At 44.1% G+C, this 6576-nt stretch overlaps 1 protein-coding gene across 1 annotated transcript in view; it reads left to right on the top strand.

The window, feature by feature from the left end:
* Nucleotides 1-4848: 4848 nt before the first annotated feature.
* Nucleotides 4849-6576, top strand: part of CA6 (carbonic anhydrase 6) — a 34065-nt gene continuing 32337 nt past the window's right edge. The window contains exon 1 of the mRNA XM_006145376.3: nucleotides 4849-4947. The gene's annotated coding sequence lies outside the window, so the exon portion shown is untranslated. The remainder of the gene's footprint in view (nucleotides 4948-6576) is intronic.

Genomic DNA, 6576 nt, shown 5'->3' with positions numbered 1-6576 from the left:
TGAGATTTTTGTTATAGGGCACCTGCACTTGCCAGAAAGACAGAGACAGAGAGACAGAAAGTGAGAAATCACTCCCCCCCAGGGGGGATGACCACACCACAATCCCTTCTTCTCCATTCTCATTTCGGGATCTTGGGCACCCACATGCACTTGGCGTGAGTTTAAGCCACTAGGTTTGGGACTCCAACGGCAGTTGACTACATAGGAGTCCAGTGACATAGCCATTACACTAACTGCTGGTCCCTGGACACAGTCTTTTATGGGGGAATTGGGAGAGGGAAGGTTTCAGGTGGGGATTGGGCTCAGATCCCACCTTACACAGTGTCAAAGGGAGGAGTCAGAGAAGCAAGGAAGTCTAATCCATTCAAGGTACCAATCCATTCAAGGTAACTAATCTATTTAAGGTACTAATCCACCCAAGGTTTTCAGGTTACCCTGTAGCTGGGTGGTGGGGTGGGGTGAGAGGGGGGAGAGGGGCGGCAGTAAGTTTGCCAGAGGGCAGAAACCTTAGACAATTATCAGCCCTGAGTTATTAGTCATAGGAATGAACAGTTTATAATGGAGGTGCTCCTCCACAATGGAATCTTGCCTGCTTTAAAACCACTCAGTTGGTCATGTAAGATCCAGTCTTCCAACTACCAAGACACCAGTTAGACCGTAGATTTTATTTTCTAGTTGTTTGCTCTTGATATATAGAAATACCACTGTACTTTGTATATTGATTTTATATACATTGAATCTGTGTATTGTTACATAAAATCTAGAAGAGGCCATTGCTTTCTCTGTTCCCAACAGACCAACCAAAATAGAGTCACTTGAGCTAAAATGTCACATGGTCAAATTGAAACTTTGAGGAAGCTGACAGATCCCAAAAGAGACCAGTTTTTCTTGAAAACAAGAAATTCCAGTTTACTCAAGTTGGTACTACAAGGAAATAAAGCTTAGGTATGTCTCTCGAGTTTTTCAGGAAGATGTTTGTGAAATAGCTCACGATGTTCCCTAGACTCACTGGACATTTTGTTTTACGATGATCTTTCTTGCTCACATACATTCCTTCTTATTGTCCATCAGTCACATGTGCTCTTCAGTTAAGCTTAAGCGAAGTGAGTTCAGGTGACCCCAAGGTCACCCTGCTCCTATGTTTAGAATTCAGCTAATCACGGTGGCACAAGATTTCTCCTCACTACTTCCCGCTTCCAACCTCCATGTACTTGCACATTTTGTCTTTAAAATCACCCCGGTGTCTGTAAGGCTGGTGCACATCATTAAGGCAACATGGATTTTGTGCTGTTGGAGCAATCATCTAACCCTGGCCCGAATAAATTCTGCTTTACTTACTCGCCTCGGCCTTCCTTTGTAGGTTCACAATACTCACACAGTAATTTAATTAATGTATCTTTGATGTTTTCAGATTTTCTATTTACTGAGTTATGCCATCTGTGAATAAGACAGTTCTAGTTCTTCTTTCTAATCCCTAAGCCTTTTGTCCCTTTCTTGTACTAGCCTGGATTTCCAGAAAAATTTTAGTATGTCATGGCAGCAAGCATCTTAGTCTTTTCCCCAGTTTTAGAGATAAAGTTTTCTTTATTTTTTAAAGAATCAATTTTATTTAATTCCATTTGTTATTTTTTAATTGGACCAGAGACAGAGAGAGAGAGAAAGGGAAAGCGAGAAAGCAAGCCACCAGGTCTGGTACTCAAACCATAGTTGGCCAAGTGGGAATCCAACACCTTTAAGCACCATGGCACTTACCAGCCCCCAGGGAAAATCTTTCAATATTTCACCATTAAGTATAATGTTAGCTGTAGGATTTTTTTGTTTTGTTTTGTAGGTATTCTTTATCAGATGGAGAAAATTTGCCTTTTTCTTCTAGTTTTCTGAGATCATGTTTAAAAAGTTTTCATTTATGTCTCTCATGAGAGTGAGAGACAGGGGGAAAGAAAAAAATGTGACAAGCACTCTTAACATGGCTCCATGCCTGAACTCCCACGCCCCCCAAGTTTTCCCAGCCAGATAGGACCATGGGCATGGGTGCCAACATACGTAGAACTAAATCTGCAATCTTCTGTAGGATCCAACATCACTTGAGTGGTGTGTTACCACTATGCCATATCCCTGGCACCTTCTCACTTTTTAAGAAGTTTATTTATTTATTATGAATGAGAGACAGAGGGAGGGGGAAGGGACAGAGAGAGAGCGAGAGAGAGAGCAAAAGAAAGAGAGAGAGCAAGAGCAATAGGATCCTTATGCCAGGATCTAGCCCCAGTCTCAACTTAGGTGCCCTCTGTGCTCAGGGAGGTCCCAGGATGCAAACCCAGGACCTTCCCCAGGTGAGTCCAGTTGTGTCATCACTGCACCATTTGATCCCTGAGGTTTTTTTTTTGTTTGTTTTTTAATTAATTTATCAGAGGGCATGTGCACTTGCCAGAGAGATAGAGAGGAAGAGGGAGAAAGTACCCCCACTGGGGTGTGGCCATGTTACAGTATCTTCTCTGTCTCTCCATCCTATTAGGATCTGGGGCATCCATGCACTTGCACCCAGTGTGTTTTTCAAGCTGCTGGGGCTGGAATCAAATCATGACTGGCATCAGGATCTGGCTCCCTTAACCCCTGGGCTATGGGCTGGTCCTTTAATTTTCTCTTTTGGATGGTGATTTTTGTGAATTGATACTCTGTATAGGCTAACATGCTTTTTAATATCTTTTTCTTCTTTATTTTTATTACATTGATTTCTTTTTTTAAAGAATTATTTATTTAATTTTATTTGTTATTAGTATTTTTAATTTGACCAGGGAGAGAAAGAGAAAGGGAAAGTGAGAAAACGAGCCACCAGGTCCAGAACTCGAACTGCAGTTGGCCATGTGGGAGTCCAGAGCCTGAACCACCATGCCAGTTACATTGATTTTCAAATATTAAACCAGCCTTACATTCCTGGGATAAACCCAATCTCTGGTGATATAGTGTTCTTTTTTTTTTTTTTAAGATATCAGTTGCTGAAAAGGCTCTTTTTTATTATTTTCTAAATTATTTAATTTAACTTATTTATTTATTTAACATTTATTTATTTAAATTTGACCACACATGGACAGGGAGAGAGAAAAAGAGAAAGTGAGAAAGTGAGCTGCCAGGTCTGGGACTTGAACCATGATTGGCCATGTGGGAGTGCAGCACCCTTAACCACTAGGCCATCTGCCAGACACTATAGTGCTCATTTTTATACCCTTGCCTTGGTGAGCTTGGATGCTTCCAAAGAAATTGTCAAAAATCTAAAAAACGTTTTTGCCCAGCCATTTCTACTTTTCTCTGTAGAAGGATTGGCTTAATTTATTATTATTTTTATTACCAGAAGGCACGTATGCTCTCCAGAGACTGAGAGAGAGAAGGTATCCCCCAATGGGCATGGGCATGCTCAATCTTTTTCCTCCATTTCTCTATCCTGTCATGATTTCGAGTGCTCACACAGATGCGCAAGTCAGCAGGATGCTGTTCGAACCTCGGTTGGCCATATGGGACTTGGCTTCCAATGCACAGCCGTTAACTACAACGCCACAGGGCTGGCCTGGATTGGTTTAAAGTGAGCTACACTGCCTTTGCCAAAGTGAAAAATCTAGGAGTTTTAAAGTTCAGTATCTCTGTCATGGGCTTTAGCCAAACATGGCAGAAGTTTGTGGGGGCCCAAGTAAAGAATCCTCTGTTTCTGAGGCAGAGGCTCCTCTTACCCCCTGGCCGTGATTTGGCCCAAGGTTTGGCTGAGCAAGGCCACCCCAGGAGGGTTAGTCCTGCCCACTCCTGGCAGGCTGACAGCATGGGCCTTTCAGCCCTCAGTGCAGTTGGGGCTTTTCAGGTTATCAGGGTTATCAATCAGCTGACCCTGGGCATTCCACTGTAGCCACTGAGAGGCGACAAACTGTCTGGTATTTGTGCATGTCTCCACAGTCCCCTTCATTCTCGGTGTGTTTCATGATACTGCCAAGGTATTTACTCTGTCCTCTGAACTAAATCCAATTTTCAGCAACCCATGGCTTAATTTAACATGATGGTCCTATATATATATTTTTTTTCTTTTTTTTGGAGGATGAATAATGATTTTCCCAAAATAGCCACATCTTAATCCTCTGGAACCTGTGAATGTTATAGGGCAGAGGAAATTTGCAGATGTGACTAAGTTAAGGATCTGGAGGTGGAGACATTGTCCTGGATTATCCAGGGGGACCCTAAATGTAATCACAAGGATCCTCACAAGAGGAAGGCGAGATCAAAGAAAGAAGTAGGTGGGGCGACTGAAGTGATGGGAGGAAGAGATGATGAACCCAGAAACGCAGGTGGCCCCTGAAAGCTGCAGAATGTGAAGGAACCAACAGTCCCCCAAAGCCTCTAGCGAGAGCTAGCCCTACAGACACATACACTTTTGTCCGGTGACACTGATTTCAGATTTCTTCCTTTCTTTTTGAAGAATTGTTTTATCTACCATTATCTTTATTTTCTTATTTGCTACAGGACACACACACTCACCAGAGAGAAACAGAGAGAGGAAAAGTGAGAGGGCAAGCCACCAGGTCTGGGACTTGAACCATGATCAGTCATGTAGGGGTCCAGTGCCTTAATCGCCACCTGCTGGCCCCCTGATTTCAGATTTCAGACCTCTCACCTGTAAGAGAATGAATTTGTGGCAATTCGTTACAACAGCCTTAGTAAGCCAAGACCACCTCTCATTGCCTCACCAGTCCCTTAGGCATAGGGAGGGCTAGGATGCAATATAGGTTTGCACGTGCTTATTGAGCAGTGAAGGGTGGAGCTGAGAAACACACAGACCTGCCCTACAGAAGTAAACTGAGGGTGGAGTATATTCAAGGAAGAAAAGCAAGAACCTGGTCTACACCAAGCAGTAGAAGGGACAGTCAGCAGGCGATGCGTATGGGACATCCAACCCTAAGGGCACAACCTGCAGTGAGTTTGCTTGGGGAAGAGGCGGGATGTTGATGGCAGGCTGAACTGTAAATGTTTTATGGCATTTGGTTCCTATTTGGTATGTACTTAATTAATATCAGAGAAGAGGATTTCCACCAAGTTTTCAGGCTGTGTGTGTGTGTATGTGAAAGTTTTATTTTATTTTATTGCCAGTGGTGCATGTGCTTGCTAGAGAGAGAAAGACAGAGAGAAGCATGTGAGAGAGCAAGAAAGAGAGAGCATGAGGTTAAATCTCAATCTCTTCTCCTCCATTTCTCCATCCTGTTGAAATTTGGGGCATTTACATGCACACATACCTGGTGTGTTCTTTAAGTCATTGGGGCTGGGATTTGAATAACAGTTGGCCATGTGGGAACTGATTCCCTTGAACACTTGGCCACAGGGCCTGCCCAAAGTTTTTATTTTTATATTTTTAAGTTTATTCATTTCTTCCTTTCTTTATTGAGATAGGCACCCCGACAGGATCCCCACGCCGCGATCCACCCCAGTCTCAGCCAGCCTGGATTTAGGCACATGTGCATGTGGCTGGTGTCCTCAGGGAGGTTGTGGGACATGAACCCTCGGCCTTTCCTATGTGGGTCCAGTTGTATCACACTGTGCCACTACCTGGTTGGCTAGTTGTTTTTGTTGTGGGTTCTTGGTTAGCCAGCAAGGAAGAGTAAATAGGGAGGGCAATGCCTGCTGGTGGACACCCCTCCATGGTGTGTGGGGGGGTGATTTCTCAGAGGACACATGAGGCTGGGGACTCACTCTAAGATTGGAGAGCTCTTCAACAGGCAGGCTGGTAGGAGAAAGCAAGGACATCCCCACAGAACCAGGGCTGGATGTGCTGACCGTTCTGTAAGTGGGTTATTTCACGTGATAGTTAGGTATGCTAAAGCTTCATGTATGTGGACAAAGCTGAAAGTCAGAAAGGGAATAAAAATGTCTGAGTGCTTGGCACAGCAGTGGTGTGGAGGTTAAGGCAGCTTGGCTGACAGCATGGTTTCAGTCCCAGACCTGGCGGCATGAAAAATGTAGGGCTCCTGTCTGGGCCTGTTTAAGATCCAATGAGGAAAACAGAGGAGAAGGGATTGTGGCATGGCCATCCCCTCTGGGGAGGATTTTCTCACTTTCCATCTCTCTCTCTCTCCCACGATTACATAGGCCCTATGGCAAAAAAGAAAAAAAGACATTTCGGGGTTCAGACACTTTAATGAAAGGAGAGTCTATGCTCTCATGTCAACGGTATCCGTTCTTGCCCATGTAATTCTAAGAAGTGTATCCATTTGATTTCTGGCCAAAGAGATCAGAAACAGCAAATAAGCAGGGGGATGAGCTCAGGCAAAGAAAATCAATATGGACGCCATGGTACCTCCAGGGGCTCTTGGCGCCCCCTTGGTATCTCCCACTCTCCCTCCCATCCGCCAGCTATGGAGTTAACTCCTGGCAGAGTGAGGAGCTTCCAAATCCTATTCCAGCACCCCAAGTCTGGCTTATGTTCCGATGAGTCATGCCCTGGCCTTAATGATGTTACTCAATTGGACATCACCATGAACATCGATGTGTACTCCTTTAATAACTGAATAAGAAATCCCAAACATTACATTATGGGTTGTTCCGTGTAGG

Source organism: Tupaia chinensis, unplaced genomic scaffold (genome assembly GCF_000334495.1).
Source record: "Tupaia chinensis unplaced genomic scaffold, TupChi_1.0 Scaffold000146_1, whole genome shotgun sequence".
NCBI classification, from domain to species: domain Eukaryota; kingdom Metazoa; phylum Chordata; class Mammalia; order Scandentia; family Tupaiidae; genus Tupaia; species Tupaia belangeri.
This window is presented reverse-complemented; position numbering and strand designations above follow the sequence as displayed.